Source organism: Ovis canadensis, chromosome 20, assembly GCF_042477335.2.
Source record: "Ovis canadensis isolate MfBH-ARS-UI-01 breed Bighorn chromosome 20, ARS-UI_OviCan_v2, whole genome shotgun sequence".
In the NCBI taxonomy this organism is placed as follows: domain Eukaryota; kingdom Metazoa; phylum Chordata; class Mammalia; order Artiodactyla; family Bovidae; genus Ovis; species Ovis canadensis.
Window position 1 is genome coordinate 6,794,031 of NC_091264.1, and position 14,659 is coordinate 6,808,689.

The following is a 14,659-nucleotide window of genomic DNA, read 5'->3' on the forward strand; positions in this document are numbered from 1 at the left end:
AAAGGCCAGTCCCCATGCGAGGTCCACGGGGGCCTCTCGGCATTCCTCTCCCGTCGATGCCGGGGCCTAAGACCGTGTGTGGAGTCAGGGCCGGAACCTGAGGATTCCTCTCCAGTGCTGACATGGATCTTGGGGGTACTTCTGGAGTCTCCCCAGGGGAGTCAGTCCTCGTCTCGAATGCGGGCATGCACTTGCGCTTTCCTCCAGAGCGGTAGCAGCAGTGTCACGCAGTCCGCCGCGTGGATCAAAGAATCTATGGTTTTCCCTCGAGTCTTTCCCACGAGGCTTTCCCACGAGGCTTTCCCACAGGGCTGTCCCACGTGCACACGTGGTGGGAGTCGATCCTCGGCTTGAACGTCAAGGCAGTGCAGGGAAAACAGGTTCCTCTGGAATGGACTGACACATCTGGGGGACTCTTGGAATGGTGGCACGACCCTGGAGTTCCTCTCGCCTTTCCTGTGGAGAGCGCCTCCTCTTGAGATGCGACGGGAACGCCGGGAATTCTTTCCCTTCGAAACAGGGAAAGGATCCCTCATCTCGAGCTAGGAGGCGGAAACGGGGCTCCCCTGGATGTGTGCGGGACACCACGTGCTTCCTCTCGAGTGGAGACGGGTATGTCGGGGAACTTCTTGAGTTGCAGCAAGGGTGTGAAGGACCCTTTGGAAGTTCCAGTGGTTAGATGTGATTGGCCTCGAGAAGCATCAGCGGAAATGGGCCTCATCTCGCCTGGAGGGCAAAACCTCCTGGATTTTCTCGAGTTGCGGCAGGTGCTCTCGACTTACGACGGGGACCTCAGGGAACCGCTCTGGTGGCCTCAGGAAAGGCCAGTCCCCATGCGAGTTCCTCGGGGGCCTCTCGGGATTCCTCTCCCGTCGATGCGGGGGCCTAAGACCTTGTGTGGAGTCGGGGCCGGAACCTGAGGATTCCTCTCCAGTGCTGACATGGATCTTGGGGTACTTCTGGAGTCTCCCCAGGGGAGTCAGTCCTCGTCTCGAATGCGGGCATGCACTTGCGCTTTCCTCCAGAGCGGTAGCAGCAGTGTCACGCAGTCCGCCGCGTGGATCAAAGGATCTATGGTTTTCCCTCGAGTCTTTCCCACGAGGCTTTCCCACGAGGCTTTCCCACAGGGCTGTCCCACGTGCACACGTGGTGGGAGTGGATCCTCGGCTTGAACGTCAAGGCAGTGCAGGGAAAACAGGTTGTTCTGGAATGGACTGACACATCTGGGGGACTCTTGGAATGGTGGCACGACCCTGGAGTTCTTCTCGCCTTTCCTGTGGAGAGCGCCTCCTCTTGAGATGCGACGGGAACGCCGGGAATTCTTTCCCTACGAAACAGGGACAGGATCCCTCATCTCGAGCTAGGAGGCGGAAACGGGGCTCCCCTGGATGTGTGCGGGACACCACGTGCTTCCTCTCGAGTGGAGACGGGTATGTCGGGGAACTTCTTGAGTTGCAGCAAGGGTGTGAAGGACCCTTTGGAAGTTCCAGTGGTTAGATGTGATTGGCCTCAAGAAGCCTCAGCGGAAATGGGCCTCATCTCGCCTGGAGGGCAAAACCTCCTGGATTTTCTCGAGTTGCGGCAGGTGCTCTCGACTTACGACGGGGACCTCAGGGACCCGCTCTGGTGGCCTCAGGAAAGGCCAGTCCCCATGGGAGTTCCTCGGGGGCCTCTCGGGATTCCTCTCCCGTCGATGCCGGGGCCTAAGACCTTGTGTGGAGTCGGGGCCGGAACCTGAGGATTCCTCTCCAGTGCTGACATGGATCTTGGGGTACTTCTGGAGTCTCCCCAGGGGAGTCAGTCCTCGTCTCGAATGCGGGCATGCACTTGCGCTTCCCTCCAGAGAGGTAGCAGCAGTGTCACGCAGTCCGCCGCGTGGATCAAAGGATCTATGGTTTTCCCTCGAGTCTTTCCCACGAGGCTTTCCCACGAGGCTTTCCCACAGGGCTGTCCCACGTGCACACGTGGTTGGAGTGGATCCTCGGCTTGAACGTCAAGGAAGTTCAGGGAAAACAGGTTCCTCTGGAATGGACTGACACATCTGGGGGACTCTTGGAATGGTGGCACGACCCTAGAGTTCCTCTCGCCTTTCCTGTGGAGAGCGCCTCCTCTTGAGATGCGACGGGAACGCCGGGAATTCTTTCCCTACGAAACAGGGAAAGGATCCCTCATCTGGAGCTAGGAGGCGGAAACGGGGCTCCCCTGGATGTGTGCGGGACCCCACGTGCTTCCTCTCGAGTGGAGACGGGTATGTCGGGGAACTTCTTGAGTTGCAGCAATGGTGTGAAGGACCCTTTGGAAGTTCCAGTGGTAGATATGATTGGCCTCGAGAAGCCTCAGCGGAAATGGGCCTCATCTCGCCTGGAGGGCAAAACCTCCTGGATTTTCTCGAGTTGCGGCAGGTGCTCTCGACTTATGACGGGGACCTCAGGGACCCGCTCTGGTGGCCTCAGGAAAGGCCAGTGCCCATGCGAGTTCCTCGGGGGCCTCTCGGGATTCCTCTCCCGTCGATGCCGGGGCCTAAGACCTTGTGTGGATTCGGGGCCGGAACCTGAGGATTCCTCTCCAGTGCTGACATGGATCTTGGGGTACTTCTGGAGTCTCCCCAGGGGAGTCAGTCCTCGTCTCGAATGCGGGCATGCACTTGCGCTTTCCTCCAGAGCGGTAGCAGCAGTGTCACGCAGTCCGCCGCGTGGATCAAAGGATCTATGGTTTTCCCTCGAGTCTTTCCCACGAGGCTTTCCCACGAGGCTTTCCCACAGGGCTGTCCCACGTGCACACGTGGTGGGAGTCGATCTTCGGCTTGAACGTCAAGGCAGTGCAGGGAAAACAGGTTCCTCTGGAATGGACTGACACATCTGGGGGACTCTTGGAATGGTGGCACGACCCTGGAGTTCTTCTCGCCTTTCCTGTGGAGAGCGCCTCCTCTTGAGATGCGACGGGAACGCCGGGAATTCTTTCCCTACGAAACAGGGACAGGATCCCTCATCTCGAGCTAGGAGGCGGAAACGGGGCTCCCCTGGATGTGTGCGGGACACCACGTGCTTCCTCTCGAGTGGAGACGGGTATGTCGGGGAACTTCTTGAGTTGCAGCAAGGGTGTGAAGGACCCTTTGGAAGTTCCAGTGGTTAGATGTGATTGGCCTCAAGAAGCCTCAGCGGAAATGGGCCTCATCTCGCCTGGAGGGCAAAACCTCCTGGATTTTCTCGAGTTGCGGCAGGTGCTCTCGACTTACGACGGGGACCTCAGGGACCCGCTCTGGTGGCCTCAGGAAAGGCCAGTCCCCATGGGAGTTCCTCGGGGGCCTCTCGGGATTCCTCTCCCGTCGATGCCGGGGCCTAAGACCTTGTGTGGAGTCGGGGCCGGAACCTGAGGATTCCTCTCCAGTGCTGACATGGATCTTGGGGTACTTCTGGAGTCTCCCCAGGGGAGTCAGTCCTCGTCTCGAATGCGGGCATGCACTTGCGCTTCCCTCCAGAGAGGTAGCAGCAGTGTCACGCAGTCCGCCGCGTGGATCAAAGGATCTATGGTTTTCCCTCGAGTCTTTCCCACGAGGCTTTCCCACGAGGCTTTCCCACAGGGCTGTCCCACGTGCACACGTGGTGGGAGTGGATCCTCGGCTTGAACGTCAAGGAAGTTCAGGGAAAACAGGTTCCTCTGGAATGGACTGACACATCTGGGGGACTCTTGGAATGGTGGCACGACCCTAGAGTTCCTCTCGCCTTTCCTGTGGAGAGCGCCTCCTCTTGAGATGCGACGGGAACGCCGGGAATTCTTTCCCTACGAAACAGGGAAAGGATCCCTCATCTGGAGCTAGGAGGCGGAAACGGGGCTCCCCTGGATGTGTGCGGGACCCCACGTGCTTCCTCTCGAGTGGAGACGGGTATGTCGGGGAACTTCTTGAGTTGCAGCAAGGGTGTGAAGGACCCTTTGGAAGTTCCAGTGGTAGATATGATTGGCCTCGAGAAGCCTCAGCGGAAATGGGCCTCATCTCGCCTGGAGGGCAAAACCTCCTGGATTTTCTCGAGTTGCGGCAGGTGCTCTCGACTTATGACGGGGACCTCAGGGACCCGCTCTGGTGGCCTCAGGAAAGGCCAGTGCCCATGCGAGTTCCTCGGGGGCCTCTCGGGATTCCTCTCCCGTCGATGCCGGGGCCTAAGACCTTGTGTGGAGTCGGGGCCGGAACCTGAGGATTCCTCTCCAGTGCTGACATGGATCTTGGGGTACTTCTGGAGTCTCCCCAGGGGAGTCAGTCCTCGTCTCGAATGCGGGCATGCACTTGCGCTTTCCTCCAGAGCGGTAGCAGCAGTGTCACGCAGTCCGCCGCGTGGATCAAAGGATCTATGGTTTTCCCTCGAGTCTTTCCCACGAGGCTTTCCCACGAGGCTTTCCCACAGGGCTGTCCCACGTGCACACGTGGTGGGAGTCGATCCTCGGCTTGAACGTCAAGGCAGTGCAGGGAAAACAGGTTCCTCTGGAATGGACTGACACATCTGGGGGACTCTTGGAATGGTGGCACTACCCTGGAGTTCCTCTCGCCTTTCCTGTGGAGAGCGCCTCCTCTTGAGATGCGACGGGAACGCCGGGAATTCTTTCCCTACGAAACAGGGAAAGGATCCCTCATCTCGAGCTAGGAGGCGGAAACGGGGCTCACCTGGATGTGTGCGGGACACCACGTGCTTCCTCTCGAGTGGAGACGGGTATGTCGGGGAACTTCTTGAGTTGCAGCAAGGGTGTGAAGGACCCTTTGGAAGTTCCAGTGGTTAGACGTGATTAGCCTCGAGAAGCCTCAGCGGAAATGGGCCTCATCTCGCCTGGAGGGCAAAACCTCCTGGATTTTCTCGAGTTGCGGCAGGTGCTCTCGACTTACGACGGGGACCTCAGGGACCCGCTCTGGTGGCCTCAGGAAAGGCCAGTCCCCATGCGAGTTCCTCGGGGGCCTCTCGGGATTCCTCTCCCGTCGATGCCGGGGCCTAAGACCTTGTGTGGAGTCGGGGCCGGAACCTGAGGATTCCTCTCCAGTGCTGACATGGATCTTGGGGTACTTCTGGAGTCTCCCCAGGGGAGTCAGTCCTCGTCTCGAATGCGGGCGTGCACTTGCGCTTTCCTCCAGAGCAGTAGCAGCAGTGTCACGCAGTCCGCCGCGTGGATCAAAGGATCTATGGTTTTCCCTCGAGTCTTTCCCACGAGGCTTTCCCACGAGGCTTTCCCACAGGGCTGTCCCACGTGCACACGTGGTGGGAGTCGATCCTCGGCTTGAACGTCAAGGCAGTGCAGGGAAAACAGGTTCCTCTGGAATGGACTGACACATCTGGGGGACTCTTGGAATGGTGGCACGACCCTGGAGTTCCTCTCGCCTTTCCTGTGGAGAGCGCCTCCTCTTGAGATGCGACGGGAACGCCGGGAATTCTTTCCCTACGAAACAGGGAAAGGATCCCTCATCTCGAGCTAGGAGGCGGAAACGGGGCTCCCCTGGATGTGTGCGGGACACCACGTGCTTCTTCTCGAGTGCAGACGGGTATGTCGGGGAACTTCTTGAGTTGCAGCAAGGGTGTGAAGGACCCTTTGGAAGTTCCAGTGGTTAGATGTGATTGGCCTCAAGAAGCCTCAGCGGAAATGGGCCTCATCTCGCCTGGAGGGCAAAACCTCCTGGATTTTCTCGAGTTGCGGCAGGTGCTCTCGACTTACGACGGGGACCTCAGGGACCCGCTCTGGTGGCCTCAGGAAAGGCCAGTGCCCATGCGAGTTCCTCGGGGGCCTCTCGGGATTCCTCTCCCGTCGATGCCGGGGCCTAAGACCTTGTGTGGAGTCGGGGCCGGAACCTGAGGATTCCTCTCCAGTCCTGACATGGATCTTGGGGTACTTCTGGAGTCTCCCCAGGGGAGTCAGTCCTCGTGTCGAATGCGGGCATGCATTTGCCTTTTCCTCCAGAGCGGTAGCAGCAGTGTCACGCAGTCCGCCGCGTGGATCAAAGGATCTATGGTTTTCCCTCGAGTCTTTCCGACGAGGCTTTCCCACGAGGCTTTCCCACAGGGCTGTCCCACGTGCACACGTGGTGGGAGTCGATCCTCGGCTTGAACGTCAAGGCAGTGCAGGGAAAACAGGTTCCTCTGGAATGGACTGACACATCTGGGGGACTCTTGGAATGGTGGCACGACCCTGGAGTTCCTCTCGCCTTTCCTGTGGAGAGCGCCTCCTCTTGAGATGCGACGGGAACGCCGGGAATTCTTTCCCTACGAAACAGGGAAAGGATCCCTCATCTCGAGCTAGGAGGCGGAAACGGGGCTCCCCTGGATGTGTGCGGGACCCCACGTGCTTCCTCTCGAGTGGAGACGGGTATGTCGGGGAACTTCTTGAGTTGCAGCAAGGGTGTGAAGGACCCTTTGGAAGTTCCAGTGGTAGATATGATTGGCCTCGAGAAGCCTCAGCGGAAATGGGCCTCATCTCGCCTGGAGGGCAAAACCTCCTGGATTTTCTCGAGTTGCGGCAGGTGCTCTCGACTTACGACGGGGACCTCAGGGACCCGCTCTGGTGGCCTCAGGAAAGGCCAGTGCCCATGCGAGTTCCTCGGGGGCCTCTCGGGATTCCTCTCCCGTCGATGCCGGGGCCTAAGACCTTGTGTGGATTCGGGGCCGGAACCTGAGGATTCCTCTCCAGTGCTGACATGGATCTTGGGGTACTTCTGGAGTCTCCCCAGGGGAGTCAGTCCTCGTCTCGAATGGGGGCATGCACTTGCGCTTTCCTCCAGAGCGGTAGCAGCAGTGTCACGCAGTCCGCCGCGTGGATCAAAGGATCTATGGTTTTCCCTCGAGTCTTTCCCACGAGGCTTTCCCACGAGGCTTTCCCACAGGGCTGTCCCACGTGCACACGTGGTGGGAGTGGATCCTCGGCTTGAACGTCAAGGCAGTGCAGGGAAAACAGGTTCCTCTGGAATGGACTGACACATCTGGGGGACTCTTGGAATGGTGGCACTACCCTGGAGTTCCTCTCGCCTTTCCTGTGGAGAGCGCCTCCTCTTGAGATGCGACGGGAACGCCGGGAATTCTTTCCCTACGAAACAGGGAAAGGATCCCTCATCTCGAGCTAGGAGGCGGAAACGGGGCTCACCTGGATGTGTGCGGGACACCACGTGCTTCCTCTCGAGTGGAGACGGGTATGTCGGGGAACTTCTTGAGTTGCAGCAAGGGTGTGAAGGACCCTTTGGAAGTTCCAGTGGTTAGACGTGATTAGCCTCGAGAAGCCTCAGCGGAAATGGGCCTCATCTCGCCTGGAGGGCAAAACCTCCTGGATTTTCTCGAGTTGCGGCAGGTGCTCTCGACTTACGACGGGGACCTCAGGGAACCGCTCTGGTGGCCTCAGGAAAGGCCAGTCCCCATGCGAGTTCCTCGGGGGCCTCTCGGGATTCCTCTCCCGTCGATGCCGGGGCCAAAGACCTTGTGTGGAGTCGGGGCCGGAACCTGAGGATTCCTCTCCAGTGCTGACATGGATCTTGGGGTACTTCTTGAGTCTCCCCAGGGGAGTCAGTCCTCGTCTCGAATGCGGGCATGCACTTGCGCTTTCCTCCAGAGCGGTAGCAGCAGTGTCACGCAGTCCGCCGCATGGATCAAAGGATCTATGGTTTTCCCTCGAGTCTTTCCCACGAGGCTTTCCCACGAGGCTTTCCCACAGGGCTGTCCCACGTGCACACGTGGTGGGAGTCGATCCTCGGCTTGAACGTCAAGGCAGTGCAGGGAAAACAGGTTCCTCTGGAATGGACTGACACATCTGGGGGACTCTTGGAATGGTGGCACGACCCTGGAGTTCCTCTCGCCTTTCCTGTGGAGAGCGCCTCCTCTTGAGATGCGACGGGAACGCCGGGAATTCTTTCCCTACGAAACAGGGAAAGGATCCCTCATCTCGAGCTAGGAGGCGGAAACGGGGCTCCCCTGGATGTGTGCGGGACACCACGTGCTTCTTCTCGAGTGCAGACGGGTATGTCGGGGAACTTCTTGAGTTGCAGCAAGGGTGTGAAGGACCCTTTGGAAGTTCCAGTGGTTAGATGTGATTGGCCTCAAGAAGCCTCAGCGGAAATGGGCCTCATCTCGCCTGGAGGGCAAAACCTCCTGGATTTTCTCGAGTTGCGGCAGGTGCTCTCGACTTACGACGGGGACCTCAGGGACCCGCTCTGGTGGCCTCAGGAAAGGCAAGTGCCCATGCGAGTTCCTCGGGGGCCTCTCGGGATTCCTCTCCCGTCGATGCCGGGGCCTAAGACCTTGTGTGGAGTCGGGGCCGGAACCTGAGGATTCCTCTCCAGTCCTGACATGGATCTTGGGGTACTTCTGGAGTCTCCCCAGGGGAGTCAGTCCTCGTGTCGAATGCGGGCATGCATTTGCCTTTTCCTCCAGAGCGGTAGCAGCAGTGTCACGCAGTCCGCCGCGTGGATCAAAGGATCTATGGTTTTCCCTCGAGTCTTTCCGACGAGGCTTTCCCACGAGGCTTTCCCACAGGGCTGTCCCACGTGCACACGTGGTGGGAGTCGATCCTCGGCTTGAACGTCAAGGCAGTGCAGGGAAAACAGGTTCCTCTGGAATGGACTGACACATCTGGGGGACTCTTGGAATGGTGGCACGACCCTGGAGTTCCTCTCGCCTTTCCTGTGGAGAGTGCCTCCTCTTGAGATGCGACGGGAACGCCGGGAATTCTTTCCCTACGAAACAGGGAAAGGATCCCTCATCTCGAGCTAGGAGGCGGAAACGGGGCTCCCCTGGATGTGTGCGGGACCCCACGTGCTTCCTCTCGAGTGGAGACGGGTATGTCGGGGAACTTCTTGAGTTGCAGCAATGGTGTGAAGGACCATTTGGAAGTTCCAGTGGTAGATATGATTGGCCTCGAGAAGCCTCAGCGGAAATGGGCCTCATCTCGCCTGGAGGGCAAAACCTCCTGGATTTTCTCGAGTTGCGGCAGGTGCTCTCGACTTACGACGGGGACCTCAGGGACCCGCTCTGGTGGCCTCAGGAAAGGCCAGTGCCCATGCGAGTTCCTCGGGGGCCTCTCGGGATTCCTCTCCCGTCGATGCCGGGGCCTAAGACCTAGTGTGGATTCGGGGCCGGAACCTGAGGATTCCTCTCCAGTGCTGACATGGATCTTGGGGTACTTCTGGAGTCTCCCCAGGGGAGTCAGTCCTCGTCTCGAATGCGGGCATGCACTTGCGCTTTCCTCCAGAACGGTAGCAGCAGTGTCACGCAGTCCGCCGCGTGGATCAAAGGATCTATGGATTTCCCTCGAGTCTTTCCCACGAGGCTTTCCCACGAGGCTTTCCCACAGGGCTGTCCCACGTGCACACGTGGTGGGAGTGGATCCTCGGCTTGAACGTCAAGGCAGTGCAGGGAAAACAGGTTCCTCTGGAATGGACTGACACATCTGGGGGACTCTTGGAATGGTGGCACGACCCTGGAGTTCCTCTCGCCTTTCCTGTGGAGAGCGCCTCCTCTTGAGATGCGACTGGAACGCCGGGAATTCTTTCCCTACGAAACAGGGAAAGGATCCCTCATCTCGAGCTAGGAGGCGGAAACGGGGCTCCCCTGGATGTGTGCGGGACATCAAGTGCTTCCTCTCGAGTGGAGATGTGTATGTCGGGGAAGTTCTTGAGTTGCAGCAAGGGTGTGAAGGACCCTTTGGATGTTCCAGTGGTTAGACGTGATTGGCCTCGAGAAGCCTCAGCGGAAATGGGCCTCATCTCGCCTGGAGGGCAAAACCTCCTGGATTTTCTCGAGTTGCGGCAGGTGCTCTCGACTTACGATGGGGACCTCAGGGACCCGCTCTGGTGGCCTCAGGAAAGGCCAGTGCCCATGCGAGTTCCTCGGGGGCCTCTCGGGATTCCTCTCCCGTCGATGCCGGGGCCTAAGACCTTGTGTGGAGTCGGGGCCGGAACCTGAGGATTCCTCTCCAGTGCTGACATGGATCTTGGGGTACTTCTGGAGTCTCCCCCGGGGAGTCAGTCCTCGTCTCGAATGCGGGCATGCACTTGCGCTTTCCTCCAGAGCGGTAGCAGCAGTGTCACGCAGTCCGCCGCGTGGATCAAAGGATCTATGGTTTTCCCTCGAGTCTTTCCCACGAGGCTTTCCCACGAGGCTTTCCCACAGGGCTGTCCCACGTGCACACGTGGTGGGAGTCGATCCTCGGCTTGAACGTCAAGGCAGTGCAGGGAAAACAGGTTCCTCTGGAATGGTCTGACACATCTGGGGGACTCTTGGAATGGTGTCACGACCCTGGAGTTCCTCTCGCCTTTCCTGTGGAGAGCGCCTCCTCTTGAGATGCGACGGGAACGCCGGGAATTCTTTCCCTACGAAACAGGGAAAGGATCCCTCATCTCGAGCTAGGAGGCGGAAACGGGGCTCCCCTGGATGTGTGCGGGACACCACGTGCTTCCTCTCGAGTGGAGACGGGTATGTCGGGGAACTTCTTGAGTTGCAGCAAGGGTGTGAAGGACCCTTTGGAAGTTCCAGTGGTTAGATGTGATTGGCCTCGAGAAGCCTCAGCGGAAATGGGCCTCATCTCGCCTGGAGGGCAAAACCTCCTGGATTTTCTCGAGTTGCGGCAGGTGCTCTCGACTTATGACGGGAACCTCAGGGACCCGCTCTGGTGGCCTCAGGAAAGGCCAGTCCCCATGCGAGTTCCTCGGGGGCCTCTCGGGATTCCTCTCCCGTCGATGCCGGGGCCTAAGACCTTGTGTGGAGTCGGGGCCGGAACCTGAGGATTCCTCTCCAGTGCTGACATGGATCTTGGGGTACTTCTGGAGTCTCCCCAGGGGAGTCAGTCCTCGTCTCGAATGCGGGCATGCACTTGCGCTTTCCTCCAGAGCGGTAGCAGCAGTGTCACGCAGTCCGCCGCGTGGATCAAAGGATCTATGGTTTTCCCTCGAGTCTTTCCCACGAGGCTTTCCCACGAGGCTTTCCCACAGGGCTGTCCCACGTGCACACGTGGTGGGAGTGGATCCTCGGCTTGAACGTCAAGGCAGTGCAGGGAAAACAGTTTCCTCTGGAATGGACTGACATATCTGGGTGACTCTTGGAATGGTGTCACGACCCTGGAGTTCCTCTCGCCTTTCCTGTGGAGAGCGCCTCCTCTTGAGATGCGACGGGAACGCCGGGAATTCTTTCCCTACGAAACAGGGAAAGGATCCCTCATCTCGAGCTAGGAGGGGGAAACGGGGCTCCCCTGGATGTGAGCGGGACCCCACGTGCTTCCTCTCGAGGGGAGACGGGTATGTCGGGGAACTTCTTGAGTTGCAGCAATGGTGTGAAGGACCCTTTGGAAGTTCCAGTGGTTAGATGTGATTGGCCTCGAGAAGCCTCAGCGGAAATGGGCCTCATCTCGCCTGGAGGGCAAAACCTCCTGGATTTTCTCGAGTTGCGGCAGGTGCTCTCGACTTACGACGGGGACCTCAGGGAACCGCTCTGGTGGCCTCAGGAAAGGCCAGTCCCCATGCGAGTTCCTCGGGGGCGTCTCGGGATTCCTCTCCCGTCGATGCCGGGGCCTAAGACCTTGTGTGGAGTCGGGGCCGGAACCTGAGGATTCCTCTCCAGTGCTGACATGGATCTTGGGGTACTTCTGGAGACTCCCCAGGGGAGTCAGTCCTCGTCTCGAATGCGGTCATGCATTGCGCTTTCCTCCAGAGCGGTAGCAGCAGTGTCTCGCAGTCCGCCGCGTGGATCAAAGGATCTATGGTTTTCCCTCGAGTCTTTCCCACGAGGCTTTCCCACGAGGCTTTCCCACAGGGCTGTCCCACGTGCACACGTGGTGGGAGTCGATCCTCGGCTTGAACATCAAGGCAGTGCAGGGAAAACAGGTTCCTCTGGAATGGACTGACACATCTGGGGGTCTCTTGGAATGGTGCCACGACCCTGGAGTTCCTCTCGCCTTTCCTGTGGAGAGCGCCTCCTCTTGAGATGCGACGGGAACGCCGGGAATTCTTTCCCTACGAAACAGGGAAAGGATCCCTCATCTCGAGCTAGGAGGCGGAAACGGGGCTCCCCTGGATGTGTACGGGACACCACGTGCTTCCTCTCGAGTGGGGACGGGTATGTCGGGGAACTTCTTGAGTTGCAGCAAGGGTGTGAAAGACCCTTTGGAAGTTCCAGTGGTTAGATGTGATTGGCCTCGAGAAGCCTCAGCGGAAATGGGCCTCATCTCGCCTGGAGGGCAAAACCTCCTGGATTTTCTCGAGTTGCGGCAGGTGCTCTCGACTTACGACGGGGACCTCAGGGACCCGCTCTGGTGGCCTCAGGAAAGGCCAGTCCCCATGCGAGTTCCTCGGGGGCCTCTCGGCATTCCTCTCCCGTCGATGCCGGGGCCTAAGACCTTGTGTGGAGTCGGGGCCGGAACCTGAGGATTCCTCTCCAGTGCTGACATGGATCTTGGTGTACTTCTGGAGTCTCCCAAGGGGAGTCGTCCTCGTCTCGAATGCGGGCATGCACTTGCGCTTTCCTCCAGAGCGGTTGCAGCAGTGTCACGCAGTCCGCCGCGTGGATCAAAGGATCTATGGTTTTCCCTCGAGTCTTTCCCATGAGGCTTTCCCACGAGGCTTTCCCACTGGGCTGTCCCACGAGCACACGTGGTGGGAGTCGATCCTGGGCTTGAACGTCAAGGCAGGGCAGGGAAAACAGGTTCCTCTGGATTGGACTGACACATCTGGGGGACTCTTGGAATGGTGGCATGACCCTGGAGTTCCTCTCGCCTTTCCTGTGGAGAGTGCCTCCTCTTGAGATGCGACGGGAACGCCGGGAATTCTTTCCCTACGAAACAGGGAAAGGATCCATCATCTCGAGGTAGGATGCGGAAACGGGGCTCCCCTGGATGTGTGCGGGACCCCACGTGCTTCCTCTCGAGTGGAGACGGGTATGTCGGGGAACTTCTTGAGTTGCATCAAGGGTGTGAAGGACCGTTTGGAAGTTCCAGTGGTTAGATGTGATTGGCATCGAGAAGCCTCAGCGGAAATGGGCCTCATCTCGCCTGGAGGGCGAAACCTCCTGGATTTTCTCGAGTTGCGGCAGGTGCTCTCGACTTACGACGGGGACCTCAGGGACCCGCTCTGGTGGCCTCAGTAAAGGCCAGTCCCCATACGAGTTCCTCGGGGGCCTCTCGGGATTCCTCTCCCGTCAATGCCAGGGCCTAAGACCTTGTGTGGAGTCGGGGCCGGAACCTGAGGATTCCTCTCCAGTGCTGACATGGATCTTGGGGTCTTTCTGGAGTCTCCCCAGGGGAGTCAGTCCTCGTCTCGAATGCGGGCATGCACTTGCGCTTTCCTCCAGAGCGGTAGCAGCAGTGTCACGCAGTCCGCCACGTGGATCAAAGGATCTATGGTTTTCCCTCGAGTCTTTCCCACGAGGCTTTCCCACGAGGCTTTCCCACAGGGCTGTCCCACGTGCACACGTGGTGGGAGTTGATCCTCGGCTTGAACGTCAAGGCAGTGAAGGGAAAACAGGTTCCTCTGGAATGGACTGACACATCTGGGGGACTCTTGGAATGGTGGCATGACCCAGGAGTTCCTCTCGCCTTTCCTGTGGAGAGCGCCTCCTCTTGAGATGCGACCGGAACGCCGGGAATTCTTTCCCTGCGAAACAGGGAAAGGATCCCTCATCTCGAGCTAGGAGGCGGAAACGGGGCTCCCCTCGATGTGTGCGGGACCCCACGTGCTTCCTCTCGAGTGGAGACGGGTTGTCGCGGAACTGCTTGAGTTGCAGCAAGGGTGTGAAGGAACCTTTGGAATTTCCAGTGGTTAGATGTGATTAGCATCGAGAAGCCTCAGCGGAAATGGGCCTCATCTCGCCTGGAGGGCAAAACCTGGATTTTCTCGAGTTGCGGCAGGTGCTCTCGACTTACGACGGGGACCTCAGGGACCCGCTCTGGTGGCCTCAGGAAAGGCCAGTCCCCATGCGAGTTCCTCGGGGGCCTCTCGGCATTCCTCTCCCGTCGATGCCGGGGCCTAAGGCCTTGTGTGGAGTCGGGGCCGGAACCTGAGGATTCCTCTCCAGTGCTGACATGGATCTTGGGGTACTTCTGGAGTCTCCCCAGGGGAGTCAGTCCTCGTCTCGAATGCGGGCATGCACTTGCGCTTTCCTCCAGAGCGGTAGCAGCAGTGTCACGCAGTCCGCTGCGTGGATCAAAGGATCTATGGTTTTCCCTCGAGTCTTTCCGACGAGGCTTTCCCACGAGGCTTTCCCACAGGGCTGTCCCACGAGCACACGTGGTGGGAGTCGATCCTCGGCTTGAACGTCAAGGCAGTGCAGGGAAAACAGGTTCCTCTGGAATGGACTGACACATCTGGGGGACTCTTGGAATGGTGGCATGACCCTGGAGTTCCTCTCGCCTTTCCTGTGGAAAGCGCCTCCTCTTGAGATGCGACGGGAACGCCGGGAATTCTTTCCCTACGAAACAGGGAAAGGATCCCTCATCTCGAGCAAGGAGTCGGAAACGGGGCTCCCCTGGATGGGTGCGGGACCCCACGTGCTTCCTCTCGAGTGGAGACGGGTATGTCGGGGAACTTCTTGAGTTGCAGCAAGGGTGTGAAAGACCCTTTCGAAGTTCCAGTGGTTAGATGTGATTGGCCTCGAGAAGCCTCAGCGGAAATGGGCCTCATCTCGCCTGGAGGGCAAAACCTCCTGGATTTTCTCGAGTTGCG